This window comes from Spea bombifrons, chromosome 2 (genome assembly GCF_027358695.1).
Source record: "Spea bombifrons isolate aSpeBom1 chromosome 2, aSpeBom1.2.pri, whole genome shotgun sequence".
Lineage (NCBI taxonomy): Eukaryota > Metazoa > Chordata > Amphibia > Anura > Pelobatidae > Spea > Spea bombifrons.
Genome location: NC_071088.1, coordinates 140,096,244 through 140,113,922, shown reverse-complemented (window position 1 = coordinate 140,113,922; position 17,679 = coordinate 140,096,244). Strand labels below are relative to the sequence as shown.

At 54.1% G+C, this 17,679-nt stretch overlaps 23 non-coding genes across 23 annotated transcripts; all 23 read right to left on the bottom strand.

The window, feature by feature from the left end:
• Positions 1–224: 224 nt before the first annotated feature.
• LOC128475485 (small nucleolar RNA U3) lies at positions 225–440 on the bottom strand. The gene has a single exon (XR_008346543.1). It is a non-coding gene; the product is annotated as a small nucleolar RNA U3 (small nucleolar RNA).
• A 612-nt stretch (positions 441–1,052) lies between these two features.
• Positions 1,053–1,216, bottom strand: LOC128480893 (U1 spliceosomal RNA). Its single transcript, XR_008350674.1, has one exon. It is a non-coding gene; the product is annotated as a U1 spliceosomal RNA (small nuclear RNA).
• Positions 1,217–1,752: 536 nt separating this feature from the next.
• LOC128481248 (small nucleolar RNA U3) lies at positions 1,753–1,968 on the bottom strand. The gene has a single exon (XR_008351000.1). It is a non-coding gene; the product is annotated as a small nucleolar RNA U3 (small nucleolar RNA).
• Positions 1,969–2,580: 612 nt separating this feature from the next.
• On the bottom strand, positions 2,581–2,744 carry LOC128481101 (U1 spliceosomal RNA). Its single transcript, XR_008350873.1, has one exon. It is a non-coding gene; the product is annotated as a U1 spliceosomal RNA (small nuclear RNA).
• Positions 2,745–3,280: 536 nt separating this feature from the next.
• Positions 3,281–3,496, bottom strand: LOC128475642 (small nucleolar RNA U3). The gene has a single exon (XR_008346693.1). It is a non-coding gene; the product is annotated as a small nucleolar RNA U3 (small nucleolar RNA).
• A 613-nt stretch (positions 3,497–4,109) lies between these two features.
• LOC128480891 (U1 spliceosomal RNA) lies at positions 4,110–4,273 on the bottom strand. The gene has a single exon (XR_008350673.1). It is a non-coding gene; the product is annotated as a U1 spliceosomal RNA (small nuclear RNA).
• A 536-nt stretch (positions 4,274–4,809) lies between these two features.
• On the bottom strand, positions 4,810–5,025 carry LOC128475574 (small nucleolar RNA U3). Its single transcript, XR_008346628.1, has one exon. It is a non-coding gene; the product is annotated as a small nucleolar RNA U3 (small nucleolar RNA).
• Positions 5,026–5,638: 613 nt separating this feature from the next.
• Positions 5,639–5,802, bottom strand: LOC128480890 (U1 spliceosomal RNA). Its single transcript, XR_008350672.1, has one exon. It is a non-coding gene; the product is annotated as a U1 spliceosomal RNA (small nuclear RNA).
• A 536-nt stretch (positions 5,803–6,338) lies between these two features.
• On the bottom strand, positions 6,339–6,554 carry LOC128475511 (small nucleolar RNA U3). Its single transcript, XR_008346568.1, has one exon. It is a non-coding gene; the product is annotated as a small nucleolar RNA U3 (small nucleolar RNA).
• Positions 6,555–7,166: 612 nt separating this feature from the next.
• LOC128480889 (U1 spliceosomal RNA) lies at positions 7,167–7,330 on the bottom strand. The gene has a single exon (XR_008350671.1). It is a non-coding gene; the product is annotated as a U1 spliceosomal RNA (small nuclear RNA).
• Positions 7,331–7,866: 536 nt separating this feature from the next.
• On the bottom strand, positions 7,867–8,082 carry LOC128475483 (small nucleolar RNA U3). The gene has a single exon (XR_008346542.1). It is a non-coding gene; the product is annotated as a small nucleolar RNA U3 (small nucleolar RNA).
• A 612-nt stretch (positions 8,083–8,694) lies between these two features.
• On the bottom strand, positions 8,695–8,858 carry LOC128480888 (U1 spliceosomal RNA). Its single transcript, XR_008350670.1, has one exon. It is a non-coding gene; the product is annotated as a U1 spliceosomal RNA (small nuclear RNA).
• Positions 8,859–9,394: 536 nt separating this feature from the next.
• Positions 9,395–9,610, bottom strand: LOC128475573 (small nucleolar RNA U3). Its single transcript, XR_008346627.1, has one exon. It is a non-coding gene; the product is annotated as a small nucleolar RNA U3 (small nucleolar RNA).
• A 613-nt stretch (positions 9,611–10,223) lies between these two features.
• Positions 10,224–10,387, bottom strand: LOC128480887 (U1 spliceosomal RNA). Its single transcript, XR_008350669.1, has one exon. It is a non-coding gene; the product is annotated as a U1 spliceosomal RNA (small nuclear RNA).
• A 536-nt stretch (positions 10,388–10,923) lies between these two features.
• Positions 10,924–11,139, bottom strand: LOC128475572 (small nucleolar RNA U3). Its single transcript, XR_008346626.1, has one exon. It is a non-coding gene; the product is annotated as a small nucleolar RNA U3 (small nucleolar RNA).
• Positions 11,140–11,752: 613 nt separating this feature from the next.
• LOC128480886 (U1 spliceosomal RNA) lies at positions 11,753–11,916 on the bottom strand. The gene has a single exon (XR_008350668.1). It is a non-coding gene; the product is annotated as a U1 spliceosomal RNA (small nuclear RNA).
• A 536-nt stretch (positions 11,917–12,452) lies between these two features.
• On the bottom strand, positions 12,453–12,668 carry LOC128475645 (small nucleolar RNA U3). The gene has a single exon (XR_008346696.1). It is a non-coding gene; the product is annotated as a small nucleolar RNA U3 (small nucleolar RNA).
• Positions 12,669–13,280: 612 nt separating this feature from the next.
• Positions 13,281–13,444, bottom strand: LOC128480984 (U1 spliceosomal RNA). The gene has a single exon (XR_008350762.1). It is a non-coding gene; the product is annotated as a U1 spliceosomal RNA (small nuclear RNA).
• A 536-nt stretch (positions 13,445–13,980) lies between these two features.
• Positions 13,981–14,196, bottom strand: LOC128475663 (small nucleolar RNA U3). The gene has a single exon (XR_008346713.1). It is a non-coding gene; the product is annotated as a small nucleolar RNA U3 (small nucleolar RNA).
• Positions 14,197–14,808: 612 nt separating this feature from the next.
• On the bottom strand, positions 14,809–14,972 carry LOC128480884 (U1 spliceosomal RNA). Its single transcript, XR_008350666.1, has one exon. It is a non-coding gene; the product is annotated as a U1 spliceosomal RNA (small nuclear RNA).
• A 536-nt stretch (positions 14,973–15,508) lies between these two features.
• LOC128481150 (small nucleolar RNA U3) lies at positions 15,509–15,724 on the bottom strand. The gene has a single exon (XR_008350908.1). It is a non-coding gene; the product is annotated as a small nucleolar RNA U3 (small nucleolar RNA).
• Positions 15,725–16,336: 612 nt separating this feature from the next.
• Positions 16,337–16,500, bottom strand: LOC128480883 (U1 spliceosomal RNA). Its single transcript, XR_008350665.1, has one exon. It is a non-coding gene; the product is annotated as a U1 spliceosomal RNA (small nuclear RNA).
• A 536-nt stretch (positions 16,501–17,036) lies between these two features.
• LOC128475669 (small nucleolar RNA U3) lies at positions 17,037–17,252 on the bottom strand. Its single transcript, XR_008346718.1, has one exon. It is a non-coding gene; the product is annotated as a small nucleolar RNA U3 (small nucleolar RNA).
• Positions 17,253–17,679: the final 427 nt, after the last annotated feature.

The following is a 17,679-nucleotide window of genomic DNA, read 5'->3' as shown; positions in this document are numbered from 1 at the left end:
GGACTTGGCTACCATTTGATGTTGGTACGCAGAACGTTTCCACGAAAGGCTCATGAAACATAGGCCACATTAAGCCCCTCGCGAGGCGTCTATCCTGTTAAGAGTAGGCCTGCCTCGAAAGCTAGTACGGTCGGCATAGAAGGAAGGCCCTCGAAAGAGGCCAACAAACACAATTAAGGCCGCATCCGCAGAAAGCACAGCTCGACGCGTCGCTACGAGAAGTAACCGCTCAGCTTGCGCGTTCCCCCTCCTAACCTGCCCTCGGGAAGAAAGGAACAGTCATCAGAAGCAACAGGCAGCCGTTAGCCACGGCGCTTGATACTCGCTTCACGCTCAGGGGAACGCACGTGAGCTCTTCATCACGGTTACCGAGCCTGACCACTTCCGAGCACGTTTCTCCGGTCGGGCGCTATAGAAACGATCCCTGAAAGTATAGTCTTGACGTCCGCCCTGCGAGGGACACCGTCCCACCAAAAGGCATCGCTATATAGCTTGCAGCGACAAACTAAAGCTAAGACATTCGCACAACACCGAAAGAGAAGAAGACTTTGCAATGCATGAATCTTATGAAAACAAACAAAAAAAAAACCAATTCGTAACGCTTTTTCTTAGAGGTCAATGCGTGAAGTAGGCTAGATTGCGTTTATTCAACCACTGAACATACATTACATCCAAGGCAGGCTGCGAGGCAGCGCAGAACGGCAACATCAGCGGCTTGGCCGAGGACGCTCTGTGATGGCGTTTTTGCACGCTTTGGAAAAGCAAGAAGGAAAAAAAACCAACCAGAGAAGCGTGAGTGATGAGACCACACGTTTAAGATTTAAGACCTCCCAGGGGTGGGGCTTATGCAGATATATTGTCTCTGACGCAGGAGCAACACCTGACGAGGCCGCAAAGAGCCTGGGGCGGCACCCTTTTCCCTAACCATAACGGAGGCGCGCCTTAAGGCGCTAGAGCAGCCCCCTTAGGAGGCAGCGGCAAGGGCCACGCCTGGAGAACCACCAGCTGATACCGGAGATAATCCCCGGGCTCTATCGTTAAACCGGGATGATCAGGGGAAAGCGCGAACGCAGTCCCCCACTACCAGAAATTATGCAGTCGAGTTTCCCGCATTTGGGGAAATCGCAGGGGTCAGCACAGCCGGAGTGCAATGGCTGAGCCTCACCCTGGGAGAACCCCCTTCGTGATCAGGGTATCTCCCCTGCCAGGTAAGTATGAGTTGCCATAGGAGATGGTGGGGGGCGCCACTTCCACACCCCTCGCTAAAGTCGTGGTGGGGGTTACTGCTCCAACACTCGGCTCTGTGCAGAACAGCTGCGTGGACAAGGTGCCTGCACACAGGAAATTCCTCATCGTTGCCCTTCAGGGAAAAGTCTTCCCGTGTTAAGCTGCGCTCGTAAAATCCAGCATTCCCAGAGCGCTTTGCAGCACAAAAATTTGCACGCGGTAGCACCGCCCATCAGCGGGACCTCGCGCCGGGGAAGGAGCATTTACCCCTTGGCGACCTTAACGCACGAGCCGGGCAACAGGACTTGGCTACCATTTGATGTTGGTACGCAGAACGTTTCCACGAAAGGCTCATGAAACATAGGCCACATTAAGCCCCTCGCGAGGCGTCTATCCTGTTAAGAGTAGGCCTGCCTCGAAAGCTAGTACGGTCGGCATAGAAGGAAGGCCCTCGAAAGAGGCCAACAAACACAATTAAGGCCGCATCCGCAGAAAGCACAGCTCGACGCGTCGCTACGAGAAGTAACCGCTCAGCTTGCGCGTTCCCCCTCCTAACCTGCCCTCGGGAAGAAAGGAACAGTCATCAAAAGCAACAGGCAGCCGTTAGCCACGGCGCTTGATACTCGCTTCGCGCTCAGGGGAACGCACGTGAGCTCTTCATCACGGTTACCGAGCCTGACCACTTCCGAGCACGTTTCTCCGGTCGGGCGCTATAGAAACGATCCCTGAAAGTATAGTCTTGACGTCCGCCCTGCGAGGGACACCGTCCCACCAAAAGGCATCGCTATATAGCTTGCAGCGACAAACTAAAGCTAAGACATTCGCACAACACCGAAAGAGAAGAAGACTTTGCAATGCATGAATCTTATGAAAACAAACAAAAAAAAAAACAATTCGTAACGCTTTTTCTTAGAAGTCAATGCGTGAAGTAGGCTAGATTGCGTTTATTCAACCACTGAACATACATTACATCCAAGGCAGGCTGCGAGGCAGCGCAGAACGGCAACATCAGCGGCTTGGCCGAGGACGCTCTGTGATGGCGTTTTTGCACGCTTTGGAAAAGCAAGAAGGAAAAAAAACCAACCAGAGAAGCGTGAGTGATGAGACCACACGTTTAAGATTTAAGACCTCCCAGGGGTGGGGCTTATGCAGATATATTGTCTCTGACGCAGGAGCAACACCTGACGAGGCCGCAAAGAGCCTGGGGCGGCACCCTTTTCCCTAACCATAACGGAGGCGCGCCTTAAGGCGCTAGAGCAGCCCCCTTAGGAGGCAGCGGCAAGGGCCACGCCTGGAGAACCACCAGCTGATACCGGAGATAATCCCCGGGCTCTATCGTTAAACCGGGATGATCAGGGGAAAGCGCGAACGCAGTCCCCCACTACCAGAAATTATGCAGTCGAGTTTCCCGCATTTGGGGAAATCGCAGGGGTCAGCACAGCCGGAGTGCAATGGCTGAGCCTCACCCTGGGAGAACTCCTTTCGTGATCAGGGTATCTCCCCTGCCAGGTAAGTATGAGTTGCCATAGGAGATGGTGGGGGGCGCCACTTCCACAACCCTCGCTAAAGTCGTGGTGGGGGTTACTGCTCCAACACTCGGCTCTGTGCAGAACAGCTGCGTGGACAAGGTGCCTGCACACAGGAAATTCCTCATCGTTGCCCTTCAGGGAAAAGTCTTCCCGTGTTAAGCTGCGCTCGTAAAATCCAGCATTCCCAGAGCGCTTTGCAGCACAAAAATTTGCACGCGGTAGCACCGCCCATCAGCGGGACCTCGCGCCGGGGAAGGAGCATTTACCCCTTGGCGACCTTAACGCACGAGCCGGGCAACAGGACTTGGCTACCATTTGATGTTGGTACGCAGAACGTTTCCACGAAAGGCTCATGAAACATAGGCCACATTAAGCCCCTCGCGAGGCGTCTATCCTGTTAAGAGTAGGCCTGCCTCGAAAGCTAGTACGGTCGGCATAGAAGGAAGGCCCTCGAAAGAGGCCAACAAACACAATTAAGGCCGCATCCGCAGAAAGCACAGCTCGACGCGTCGCTACGAGAAGTAACCGCTCAGCTTGCGCGTTCCCCCTCCTAACCTGCCCTCGGGAAGAAAGGAACAGTCATCAGAAGCAACAGGCAGCCGTTAGCCACGGCGCTTGATACTCGCTTCGCGCTCAGGGGAACGCACGTGAGATCTTCATCACGGTTACCGAGCCTGACCACTTCCGAGCACGTTTCTCCGGTCGGGCGCTATAGAAACGATCCCTGAAAGTATAGTCTTGACGTCCGCCCTGCGAGGGACACCGTCCCACCAAAAGGCATCGCTATATAGCTTGCAGCGACAAACTAAAGCTAAGACATTCGCACAACACCGAAAGAGAAGAAGACTTTGCAATGCATGAATCTTATGAAAACAAACAAAAAAAAAAACCAATTCGTAACGCTTTTTCTTAGAGGTCAATGCGTGAAGTAGGCTAGATTGCGTTTATTCAACCACTGAACATACATTACATCCAAGGCAGGCTGCGAGGCAGCGCAGAACGGCAACATCAGCGGCTTGGCCGAGGACGCTCTGTGATGGCGTTTTTGCACGCTTTGGAAAAGCAAGAAGGAAAAAAAACCAACCAGAGAAGCGTGAGTGATGAGACCACACGTTTAAGATTTAAGACCTCCCAGGGGTGGGGCTTATGCAGATATATTGTCTCTGACGCAGGAGCAACACCTGACGAGGCCGCAAAGAGCCTGGGGCGGCACCCTTTTCCCTAACCATAACGGAGGCGCGCCTTAAGGCGCTAGAGCAGCCCCCTTAGGAGGCAGCGGCAAGGGCCACGCCTGGAGAACCACCAGCTGATACCGGAGATAATCCCCGGGCTCTATCGTTAAACCGGGATGATCAGGGGAAAGCGCGAACGCAGTCCCCCACTACCAGAAATTATGCAGTCGAGTTTCCCGCATTTGGGGAAATCGCAGGGGTCAGCACAGCCGGAGTGCAATGGCTGAGCCTCACCCTGGGAGAACCCCCTTCGTGATCAGGGTATCTCCCCTGCCAGGTAAGTATGAGTTGCCATAGGAGATGGTGGGGGGCGCCACTTCCACACCCCTCGCTAAAGTCGTGGTGGGGGTTACTGCTCCAACACTCGGCTCTGTGCAGAACAGCTGCGTGGACAAGGTGCCTGCACACAGGAAATTCCTCATCGTTGCCCTTCAGGGAAAAGTCTTCCCGTGTTAAGCTGCGCTCGTAAAATCCAGCATTCCCAGAGCGCTTTGCAGCACAAAAATTTGCACGCGGTAGCACCGCCCATCAGCGGGACCTCGCGCCGGGGAAGGAGCATTTACCCCTTGGCGACCTTAACGCACGAGCCGGGCAACAGGACTTGGCCACCATTTGATGTTGGTACGCAGAACGTTTCCACGAAAGGCTCATGAAACATAGGCCACATTAAGCCCCTCGCGAGGCGTCTATCCTGTTAAGAGTAGGCCTGCCTCGAAAGCTAGTACGGTCGGCATAGAAGGAAGGCCCTCGAAAGAGGCCAACAAACACAATTAAGGCCGCATCCGCAGAAAGCACAGCTCGACGCGTCGCTACGAGAAGTAACCGCTCAGCTTGCGCGTTCCCCCTCCTAACCTGCCCTCGGGAAGAAAGGAACAGTCATCAGAAGCAACAGGCAGCCGTTAGCCACGGCGCTTGATACTCGCTTCGCGCTCAGGGGAACGCACGTGAGCTCTTCATCACGGTTACCGAGCCTGACCACTTCCGAGCACGTTTCTCCGGTCGGGCGCTATAGAAACGATCCCTGAAAGTATAGTCTTGACGTCCGCCCTGCGAGGGACACCGTCCCACCAAAAGGCATCGCTATATAGCTTGCAGCGACAAACTAAAGCTAAGACATTCGCACAACACCGAAAGAGAAGAAGACTTTGCAATGCATGAATCTTATGAAAACAAACAAAAAAAAAAACCAATTCGTAACGCTTTTTCTTAGAGGTCAATGCGTGAAGTAGGCTAGATTGCGTTTATTCAACCACTGAACATACATTACATCCAAGGCAGGCTGCGAGGCAGCGCAGAACGGCAACATCAGCGGCTTGGCCGAGGACGCTCTGTGATGGCGTTTTTGCACGCTTTGGAAAAGCAAGAAGGAAAAAAAACCAACCAGAGAAGCGTGAGTGATGAGACCACACGTTTAAGATTTAAGACCTCCCAGGGGTGGGGCTTATGCAGATACATTGTCTCTGACGCAGGAGCAACACCTGACGAGGCCGCAAAGAGCCTGGGGCGGCACCCTTTTCCCTAACCATAACGGAGGCGCGCCTTAAGGCGCTAGAGCAGCCCCCTTAGGAGGCAGCGGCAAGGGCCACGCCTGGAGAACCACCAGCTGATACCGGAGATAATCCCCGGGCTCTATCGTTAAACCGGGATGATCAGGGGAAAGCGCGAACGCAGTCCCCCACTACCAGAAATTATGCAGTCGAGTTTCCCGCATTTGGGGAAATCGCAGGGGTCAGCACAGCCGGAGTGCAATGGCTGAGCCTCACCCTGGGAGAACCCCCTTCGTGATCAGGGTATCTCCCCTGCCAGGTAAGTATGAGTTGCCATAGGAGATGGTGGGGGGCGCCACTTCCACACCCCTCGCTAAAGTCGTGGTGGGGGTTACTGCTCCAACACTCGGCTCTGTGCAGAACAGCTGCGTGGACAAGGTGCCTGCACACAGGAAATTCCTCATCGTTGCCCTTCAGGGAAAAGTCTTCCCGTGTTAAGCTGCGCTCGTAAAATCCAGCATTCCCAGAGCGCTTTGCAGCACAAAAATTTGCACGCGGTAGCACCGCCCATCAGCGGGACCTCGCGCCGGGGAAGGAGCATTTACCCCTTGGCGACCTTAACGCACGAGCCGGGCAACAGGACTTGGCTACCATTTGATGTTGGTACGCAGAACGTTTCCACGAAAGGCTCATGAAACATAGGCCACATTAAGCCCCTCGCGAGGCGTCTATCCTGTTAAGAGTAGGCCTGCCTCGAAAGCTAGTACGGTCGGCATAGAAGGAAGGCCCTCGAAAGAGGCCAACAAACACAATTAAGGCCGCATCCGCAGAAAGCACAGCTCGACGCGTCGCTACGAGAAGTAACCGCTCAGCTTGCGCGTTCCCCCTCCTAACCTGCCCTCGGGAAGAAAGGAACAGTCATCAAAAGCAACAGGCAGCCGTTAGCCACGGCGCTTGATACTCGCTTCGCGCTCAGGGGAACGCACGTGAGATCTTCATCACGGTTACCGAGCCTGACCACTTCCGAGCACGTTTCTCCGGTCGGGCGCTATAGAAACGATCCCTGAAAGTATAGTCTTGACGTCCGCCCTGCGAGGGACACCGTCCCACCAAAAGGCATCGCTATATAGCTTGCAGCGACAAACTAAAGCTAAGACATTCGCACAACACCGAAAGAGAAGAAGACTTTGCAATGCATGAATCTTATGAAAACAAACAAAAAAAAAACCAATTCGTAACGCTTTTTCTTAGAAGTCAATGCGTGAAGTAGGCTAGATTGCGTTTATTCAACCACTGAACATACATTACATCCAAGGCAGGCTGCGAGGCAGCGCAGAACGGCAACATCAGCGGCTTGGCCGAGGACGCTCTGTGATGGCGTTTTTGCACGCTTTGGAAAAGCAAGAAGGAAAAAAAACCAACCAGAGAAGCGTGAGTGATGAGACCACACGTTTAAGATTTAAGACCTCCCAGGGGTGGGGCTTATGCAGATACATTGTCTCTGACGCAGGAGCAACACCTGACGAGGCCGCAAAGAGCCTGGGGCGGCACCCTTTTCCCTAACCATAACGGAGGCGCGCCTTAAGGCGCTAGAGCAGCCCCCTTAGGAGGCAGCGGCAAGGGCCACGCCTGGAGAACCACCAGCTGATACCGGAGATAATCCCCGGGCTCTATCGTTAAACCGGGATGATCAGGGGAAAGCGCGAACGCAGTCCCCCACTACCAGAAATTATGCAGTCGAGTTTCCCGCATTTGGGGAAATCGCAGGGGTCAGCACAGCCGGAGTGCAATGGCTGAGCCTCACCCTGGGAGAACCCCCTTCGTGATCAGGGTATCTCCCCTGCCAGGTAAGTATGAGTTGCCATAGGAGATGGTGGGGGGCGCCACTTCCACACCCCTCGCTAAAGTCGTGGTGGGGGTTACTGCTCCAACACTCGGCTCTGTGCAGAACAGCTGCGTGGACAAGGTGCCTGCACACAGGAAATTCCTCATCGTTGCCCTTCAGGGAAAAGTCTTCCCGTGTTAAGCTGCGCTCGTAAAATCCAGCATTCCCAGAGCGCTTTGCAGCACAAAAATTTGCACGCGGTAGCACCGCCCATCAGCGGGACCTCGCGCCGGGGAAGGAGCATTTACCCCTTGGCGACCTTAACGCACGAGCCGGGCAACAGGACTTGGCTACCATTTGATGTTGGTACGCAGAACGTTTCCACGAAAGGCTCATGAAACATAGGCCACATTAAGCCCCTCGCGAGGCGTCTATCCTGTTAAGAGTAGGCCTGCCTCGAAAGCTAGTACGGTCGGCATAGAAGGAAGGCCCTCGAAAGAGGCCAACAAACACAATTAAGGCCGCATCCGCAGAAAGCACAGCTCGACGCGTCGCTACGAGAAGTAACCGCTCAGCTTGCGCGTTCCCCCTCCTAACCTGCCCTCGGGAAGAAAGGAACAGTCATCAGAAGCAACAGGCAGCCGTTAGCCACGGCGCTTGATACTCGCTTCACGCTCAGGGGAACGCACGTGAGCTCTTCATCACGGTTACCGAGCCTGACCACTTCCGAGCACGTTTCTCCGGTCGGGCGCTATAGAAACGATCCCTGAAAGTATAGTCTTGACGTCCGCCCTGCGAGGGACACCGTCCCACCAAAAGGCATCGCTATGTAGCTTGCAGCGACAAACTAAAGCTAAGACATTCGCACAACACCGAAAGAGAAGAAGACTTTGCAATGCATGAATCTTATGAAAACAAACAAAAAAAAAACCAATTCGTAACGCTTTTTCTTAGAGGTCAATGCGTGAAGTAGGCTAGATTGCGTTTATTCAACCACTGAACATACATTACATCCAAGGCAGGCTGCGAGGCAGCGCAGAACGGCAACATCAGCGGCTTGGCCGAGGACGCTCTGTGATGGCGTTTTTGCACGCTTTGGAAAAGCAAGAAGGAAAAAAAACCAACCAGAGAAGCGTGAGTGATGAGACCACACGTTTAAGATTTAAGACCTCCCAGGGGTGGGGCTTATGCAGATATATTGTCTCTGACGCAGGAGCAACACCTGACGAGGCCGCAAAGAGCCTGGGGCGGCACCCTTTTCCCTAACCATAACGGAGGCGCGCCTTAAGGCGCTAGAGCAGCCCCCTTAGGAGGCAGCGGCAAGGGCCACGCCTGGAGAACCACCAGCTGATACCGGAGATAATCCCCGGGCTCTATCGTTAAACCGGGATGATCAGGGGAAAGCGCGAACGCAGTCCCCCACTACCAGAAATTATGCAGTCGAGTTTCCCGCATTTGGGGAAATCGCAGGGGTCAGCACAGCCGGAGTGCAATGGCTGAGCCTCACCCTGGGAGAACCCCCTTCGTGATCAGGGTATCTCCCCTGCCAGGTAAGTATGAGTTGCCATAGGAGATGGTGGGGGGCGCCACTTCCACACCCCTCGCTAAAGTCGTGGTGGGGGTTACTGCTCCAACACTCGGCTCTGTGCAGAACAGCTGCGTGGACAAGGTGCCTGCACACAGGAAATTCCTCATCGCTGCCCTTCAGGGAAAAGTCTTCCCGTGTTAAGCTGCGCTCGTAAAATCCAGCATTCCCAGAGCGCTTTGCAGCACAAAAATTTGCACGCGGTAGCACCGCCCATCAGCGGGACCTCGCGCCGGGGAAGGAGCATTTACCCCTTGGCGACCTTAACGCACGAGCCGGGCAACAGGACTTGGCTACCATTTGATGTTGGTACGCAGAACGTTTCCACGAAAGGCTCATGAAACATAGGCCACATTAAGCCCCTCGCGAGGCGTCTATCCTGTTAAGAGTAGGCCTGCCTCGAAAGCTAGTACGGTCGGCATAGAAGGAAGGCCCTCGAAAGAGGCCAACAAACACAATTAAGGCCGCATCCGCAGAAAGCACAGCTCGACGCGTCGCTACGAGAAGTAACCGCTCAGCTTGCGCGTTCCCCCTCCTAACCTGCCCTCGGGAAGAAAGGAACAGTCATCAGAAGCAACAGGCAGCCGTTAGCCACGGCGCTTGATACTCGCTTCGCGCTCAGGGGAACGCACGTGAGCTCTTCATCACGGTTACCGAGCCTGACCACTTCCGAGCACGTTTCTCCGGTCGGGCGCTATAGAAACGATCCCTGAAAGTATAGTCTTGACGTCCGCCCTGCGAGGGACACCGTCCCACCAAAAGGCATCGCTATATAGCTTGCAGCGACAAACTAAAGCTAAGACATTCGCACAACACCGAAAGAGAAGAAGACTTTGCAATGCATGAATCTTATGAAAACAAACAAAAAAAAAAAACAATTCGTAACGCTTTTTCTTAGAAGTCAATGCGTGAAGTAGGCTAGATTGCGTTTATTCAACCACTGAACATACATTACATCCAAGGCAGGCTGCGAGGCAGCGCAGAACGGCAACATCAGCGGCTTGGCCGAGGACGCTCTGTGATGGCGTTTTTGCACGCTTTGGAAAAGCAAGAAGGAAAAAAAACCAACCAGAGAAGCGTGAGTGATGAGACCACACGTTTAAGATTTAAGACCTCCCAGGGGTGGGGCTTATGCAGATATATTGTCTCTGACGCAGGAGCAACACCTGACGAGGCCGCAAAGAGCCTGGGGCGGCACCCTTTTCCCTAACCATAACGGAGGCGCGCCTTAAGGCGCTAGAGCAGCCCCCTTAGGAGGCAGCGGCAAGGGCCACGCCTGGAGAACCACCAGCTGATACCGGAGATAATCCCCGGGCTCTATCGTTAAACCGGGATGATCAGGGGAAAGCGCGAACGCAGTCCCCCACTACCAGAAATTATGCAGTCGAGTTTCCCGCATTTGGGGAAATCGCAGGGGTCAGCACAGCCGGAGTGCAATGGCTGAGCCTCACCCTGGGAGAACCCCCTTCGTGATCAGGGTATCTCCCCTGCCAGGTAAGTATGAGTTGCCATAGGAGATGGTGGGGGGCGCCACTTCCACACCCCTCGCTAAAGTCGTGGTGGGGGTTACTGCTCCAACACTCGGCTCTGTGCAGAACAGCTGCGTGGACAAGGTGCCTGCACACAGGAAATTCCTCATCGCTGCCCTTCAGGGAAAAGTCTTCCCGTGTTAAGCTGCGCTCGTAAAATCCAGCATTCCCAGAGCGCTTTGCAGCACAAAAATTTGCACGCGGTAGCACCGCCCATCAGCGGGACCTCGCGCCGGGGAAGGAGCATTTACCCCTTGGCGACCTTAACGCACGAGCCGGGCAACAGGACTTGGCTACCATTTGATGTTGGTACGCAGAACGTTTCCACGAAAGGCTCATGAAACATAGGCCACATTAAGCCCCTCGCGAGGCGTCTATCCTGTTAAGAGTAGGCCTGCCTCGAAAGCTAGTACGGTCGGCATAGAAGGAAGGCCCTCGAAAGAGGCCAACAAACACAATTAAGGCCGCATCCGCAGAAAGCACAGCTCGACGCGTCGCTACGAGAAGTAACCGCTCAGCTTGCGCGTTCCCCCTCCTAACCTGCCCTCGGGAAGAAAGGAACAGTCATCAGAAGCAACAGGCAGCCGTTAGCCACGGCGCTTGATACTCGCTTCGCGCTCAGGGGAACGCACGTGAGCTCTTCATCACGGTTACCGAGCCTGACCACTTCCGAGCACGTTTCTCCGGTCGGGCGCTATAGAAACGATCCCTGAAAGTATAGTCTTGACGTCCGCCCTGCGAGGGACACCGTCCCACCAAAAGGCATCGCTATATAGCTTGCAGCGACAAACTAAAGCTAAGACATTCACACAACACCGAAAGAGAAGAAGACTTTGCAATGCATGAATCTTATGAAAACAAACAAAAAAAAAAACCAATTCGTAACGCTTTTTCTTAGAGGTCAATGCGTGAAGTAGGCTAGATTGCGTTTATTCAACCACTGAACATACATTACATCCAAGGCAGGCTGCGAGGCAGCGCAGAACGGCAACATCAGCGGCTTGGCCGAGGACGCTCTGTGATGGCGTTTTTGCACGCTTTGGAAAAGCAAGAAGGAAAAAAAACCAACCAGAGAAGCGTGAGTGATGAGACCACACGTTTAAGATTTAAGACCTCCCAGGGGTGGGGCTTATGCAGATATATTGTCTCTGACGCAGGAGCAACACCTGACGAGGCCGCAAAGAGCCTGGGGCGGCACCCTTTTCCCTAACCATAACGGAGGCGCACCTTAAGGCGCTAGAGCAGCCCCCTTAGGAGGCAGCGGCAAGGGCCACGCCTGGAGAACCACCAGCTGATACCGGAGATAATCCCCGGGCTCTATCGTTAAACCGGGATGATCAGGGGAAAGCGCGAACGCAGTCCCCCACTACCAGAAATTATGCAGTCGAGTTTCCCGCATTTGGGGAAATCGCAGGGGTCAGCACAGCCGGAGTGCAATGGCTGAGCCTCACCCTGGGAGAACCCCCTTCGTGATCAGGGTATCTCCCCTGCCAGGTAAGTATGAGTTGCCATAGGAGATGGTGGGGGGCGCCACTTCCACACCCCTCGCTAAAGTCGTGGTGGGGGTTACTGCTCCAACACTCGGCTCTGTGCAGAACAGCTGCGTGGACAAGGTGCCTGCACACAGGAAATTCCTCATCGTTGCCCTTCAGGGAAAAGTCTTCCCGTGTTAAGCTGCGCTCGTAAAATCCAGCATTCCCAGAGCGCTTTGCAGCACAAAAATTTGCACGCGGTAGCACCGCCCATCAGCGGGACCTCGCGCCGGGGAAGGAGCATTTACCCCTTGGCGACCTTAACGCACGAGCCGGGCAACAGGACTTGGCTACCATTTGATGTTGGTACGCAGAACGTTTCCACGAAAGGCTCATGAAACATAGGCCACATTAAGCCCCTCGCGAGGCGTCTATCCTGTTAAGAGTAGGCCTGTCTCGAAAGCTAGTACGGTCGGCATAGAAGGAAGGCCCTCGAAAGAGGCCAACAAACACAATTAAGGCCGCATCCGCAGAAAGCACAGCTCGACGCGTCGCTACGAGAAGTAACCGCTCAGCTTGCGCGTTCCCCCTCCTAACCTGCCCTCGGGAAGAAAGGAACAGTCATCAAAAGCAACAGGCAGCCGTTAGCCACGGCGCTTGATACTCGCTTCGCGCTCAGGGGAACGCACGTGAGCTCTTCATCACGGTTACTGAGCCTGACCACTTCCGAGCACGTTTCTCCGGTCGGGCGCTATAAAAACGATCCCTGAAAGTATAGTCTTGACGTCCGCCCTGCGAGGGACACCGTCCCACCAAAAGGCATCGCTATATAGCTTGCAGCGACAAACTAAAGCTAAGACATTCGCACAACACCGAAAGAGAAGAAGACTTTGCAATGCATGAATCTTATGAAAACAAACAAAAAAAAACCCAATTCGTAACGCTTTTTCTTAGAAGTCAATGCGTGAAGTAGGCTAGATTGCGTTTATTCAACCACTGAACATACATTACATCCAAGGCAGGCTGCGAGGCAGCGCAGAACGGCAACATCAGCGGCTTGGCCGAGGACGCTCTGTGATGGCGTTTTTGCACGCTTTGGAAAAGCAAGAAGGAAAAAAAACCAACCAGAGAAGCGTGAGTGATGAGACCACACGTTTAAGATTTAAGACCTCCCAGGGGTGGGGCTTATGCAGATATATTGTCTCTGACGCAGGAGCAACACCTGACGAGGCCGCAAAGAGCCTGGGGCGGCACCCTTTTCCCTAACCATAACGGAGGCGCGCCTTAAGGCGCTAGAGCAGCCCCCTTAGGAGGCAGCGGCAAGGGCCACGCCTGGAGAACCACCAGCTGATACCGGAGATAATCCCCGGGCTCTATCGTTAAACCGGGATGATCAGGGGAAAGCGCGAACACAGTCCCCCACTACCAGAAATTATGCAGTCGAGTTTCCCGCATTTGGGGAAATCGCAGGGGTCAGCACAGCCGGAGTGCAATGGCTGAGCCTCACCCTGGGAGAACCCCCTTCGTGATCAGGGTATCTCCCCTGCCAGGTAAGTATGAGTTGCCATAGGAGATGGTGGGGGGCGCCACTTCCACACCCCTCGCTAAAGTCGTGGTGGGGGTTACTGCTCCAACACTCGGCTCTGTGCAGAACAGCTGCGTGGACAAGGTGCCTGCACACAGGAAATTCCTCATCGTTGCCCTTCAGGGAAAAGTCTTCCCGTGTTAAGCTGCGCTCGTAAAATCCAGCATTCCCAGAGCGCTTTGCAGCACAAAAATTTGCACGCGGTAGCACCGCCCATCAGCGGGACCTCACGCCGGGGAAGGAGCATTTACCCCTTGGCGACCTTAACGCACGAGCCGGGCAACAGGACTTGGCTACCATTTGATGTTGGTACGCAGAACGTTTCCACGAAAGGCTCATGAAACATAGGCCACATTAAGCCCCTCGCGAGGCGTCTATCCTGTTAAGAGTAGGCCTGCCTCGAAAGCTAGTACGGTCGGCATAGAAGGAAGGCCCTCGAAAGAGGCCAACAAACACAATTAAGGCCGCATCCGCAGAAAGCACAGCTCGACGCGTCGCTACGAGAAGTAACCGCTCAGCTTGCGCGTTCCCCCTCCTAACCTGCCCTCGGGAAGAAAGGAACAGTCATCAGAAGCAACAGGCAGCCGTTAGCCATGGCGCTTGATACTCGCTTCGCGCTCAGGGGAACGCACGTGAGCTCTTCATCACGGTTACCGAGCCTGACCACTTCCGAGCACGTTTCTCCGGTCGGGCGCTATAGAAACGATCCCTGAAAGTATAGTCTTGACGTCCGCCCTGCGAGGGACACCGTCCCACCAAAAGGCATCGCTATATAGCTTGCAGCGACAAACTAAAGCTAAGACATTCGCACAACACCGAAAGAGAAGAAGACTTTGCAATGCATGAATCTTATGAAAACAAACAAAAAAAAAACCAATTCGTAACGCTTTTTCTTAGAGGTCAATGCGTGAAGTAGGCTAGATTGCGTTTATTCAACCACTGAACATACATTACATCCAAGGCAGGCTGCGAGGCAGCGCAGAACGGCAACATCAGCGGCTTGGCCGAGGACGCTCTGTGATGGCGTTTTTGCACGCTTTGGAAAAGCAAGAAGGAAAAAAAACCAACCAGAGAAGCGTGAGTGATGAGACCACACGTTTAAGATTTAAGACCTCCCAGGGGTGGGGCTTATGCAGATATATTGTCTCTGACGCAGGAGCAACACCTGACGAGGCCGCAAAGAGCCTGGGGCGGCACCCTTTTCCCTAACCATAACGGAGGCGCGCCTTAAGGCGCTAGAGCAGCCCCCTTAGGAGGCAGCAGCAAGGGCCACGCCTGGAGAACCACCAGCTGATACCGGAGATAATCCCCGGGCTCTATCGTTAAACCGGGATGATCAGGGGAAAGCGCGAACGCAGTCCCCCACTACCAGAAATTATGCAGTCGAGTTTCCCGCATTTGGGGAAATCGCAGGGGTCAGCACAGCCGGAGTGCAATGGCTGAGCCTCACCCTGGGAGAACCCCCTTCGTGATCAGGGTATCTCCCCTGCCAGGTAAGTATGAGTTGCCATAGGAGATGGTGGGGGGCGCCACTTCCACACCCCTCGCTAAAGTCGTGGTGGGGGTTACTGCTCCAACACTCGGCTCTGTGCAGAACAGCTGCGTGGACAAGGTGCCTGCACACAGGAAATTCCTCATCGTTGCCCTTCAGGGAAAAGTCTTCCCGTGTTAAGCTGCGCTCGTAAAATCCAGCATTCCCAGAGCGCTTTGCAGCACAAAAATTTGCACGCGGTAGCACCGCCCATCAGCGGGACCTCGCGCCGGGGAAGGAGCATTTACCCCTTGGCGACCTTAACGCACGAGCCGGGCAACAGGACTTGGCTACCATTTGATGTTGGTACGCAGAACGTTTCCACGAAAGGCTCATGAAACATAGGCCACATTAAGCCCCTCGCGAGGCGTCTATCCTGTTAAGAGTAGGCCTGCCTCGAAAGCTAGTACGGTCGGCATAGAAGGAAGGCCCTCGAAAGAGGCCAACAAACACAATTAAGGCCGCATCCGCAGAAAGCACAGCTCGACGCGTCGCTACGAGAAGTAACCGCTCAGCTTGCGCGTTCCCCCTCCTAACCTGCCCTCGGGAAGAAAGGAACAGTCATCAAAAGCAACAGGCAGCCGTTAGCCACGGCGCTTGATACTCGCTTCGCGCTCAGGGGAACGCACGTGAGCTCTTCATCACGGTTACCGAGCCTGACCACTTCCGAGCACGTTTCTCCGGTCGGGCACTATAGAAACGATCCCTGAAAGTATAGTCTTGACGTCCGCCCTGCGAGGGACACCGTCCCACCAAAAGGCATCGCTATATAGCTTGCAGCGACAAACTAAAGCTAAGACATTCGCACAACACCGAAAGAGAAGAAGACTTTGCAATGCATGAATCTTATGAAAACAAACAAAAAAAAAACCAATTCGTAACGCTTTTTCTTAGAAGTCAATGCGTGAAGTAGGCTAGATTGCGTTTATTCAACCACTGAACATACATTACATCCAAGGCAGGCTGCGAGGCAGCGCAGAACGGCAACATCAGCGGCTTGGCCGAGGACGCTCTGTGATGGCGTTTTTGCACGCTTTGGAAAAGCAAGAAGGAAAAAAAACCAACCAGAGAAGCGTGAGTGATGAGACCACACGTTTAAGATTTAAGACCTCCCAGGGGTGGGGCTTATGCAGATACATTGTCTCTGACGCAGGAGCAACACCTGACGAGGCCGCAAAGAGCCTGGGGCGGCACCCTTTTCCCTAACCATAACGGAGGCGCGCCTTAAGGCGCTAGAGCAGCCCCCTTAGGAGGCAGCGGCAAGGGCCACGCCTGGAGAACCACCAGCTGATACCGGAGATAATCCCCGGGCTCTATCGTTAAACCGGGATGATCAGGGGAAAGCGCGAACGCAGTCCCCCACTACCAGAAATTATGCAGTCGAGTTTCCCGCATTTGGGGAAATCGCAGGGGTCAGCACAGCCGGAGTGCAATGGCTGAGCCTCACCCTGGGAGAACCCCCTTCGTGATCAGGGTATCTCCCCTGCCAGGTAAGTATGAGTTGCCATAGGAGATGGTGGGGGGCGCCACTTCCACACCCCTCGCTAAAGTCGTGGTGGGGGTTACTGCTCCAACACTCGGCTCTGTGCAGAACAGCTGCGTGGACAAGGTGCCTGCACACAGGAAATTCCTCATCGTTGCCCTTCAGGGAAAAGTCTTCCCGTGTTAAGCTGCGCTCGTAAAATCCAGCATTCCCAGAGCGCTTTGCAGCACAAAAATTTGCACGCGGTAGCACCGCCCATCAGCGGGACCTCGCGCCGGGGAAGGAGCATTTACCCCTTGGCGACCTTAACGCACGAGCCGGGCAACAGGACTTGGCTACCATTTGATGTTGGTACGCAGAACGTTTCCACGAAAGGCTCATGAAACATAGGCCACATTAAGCCCCTCGCGAGGCGTCTATCCTGTTAAGAGTAGGCCTGCCTCGAACGCTAGTACGGTCGGCATAGAAGGAAGGCCCTCGAAAGAGGCCAACAAACACAATTAAGGCCGCATCCGCAGAAAGCACAGCTCGACGCGTCGCTACGAGAAGTAACCGCTCAGCTTGCGCGTTCCCCCTCCTAACCTGCCCTCGGGAAGAAAGGAACAGTCATCAGAAGCAACAGGCAGCCGTTAGCCACGGCGCTTGATACTCGCTTCGCGCTCAGGGGAACGCACGTGAGCTCTTCATCACGGTTACCGAGCCTGACCACTTCCGAGCACGTTTCTCCGGTCGGGCGCTATAGAAACGATCCCTGAAAATATAGTCTTGACGTCCGCCCTGCGAGGGACACCGTCCCACCAAAAGGCATCGCTATATAGCTTGCAGCGACAAACTAAAGCTAAGACATTCGCACAACACCGAAAGAGAAGAAGACTTTGCAATGCATGAATCTTATGAAAACAAACAAAAAAAAAACCAATTCGTAACGCTTTTTCTTAGAGGTCAATGCGTGAAGTAGGCTAGATTGCGTTTATTCAACCACTGAACATACATTACATCCAAGGCAGGCTGCGAGGCAGCGCAGAACGGCAACATCAGCGGCTTGGCCGAGGACGCTCTGTGATGGCGTTTTTGCACGCTTTGGAAAAGCAAGAAGGAAAAAAAACCAACCAGAGAAGCGTGAGTGATGAGACCACACGTTTAAGATTTAAGACCTCCCAGGGGTGGGGCTTATGCAGATATATTGTCTCTGAC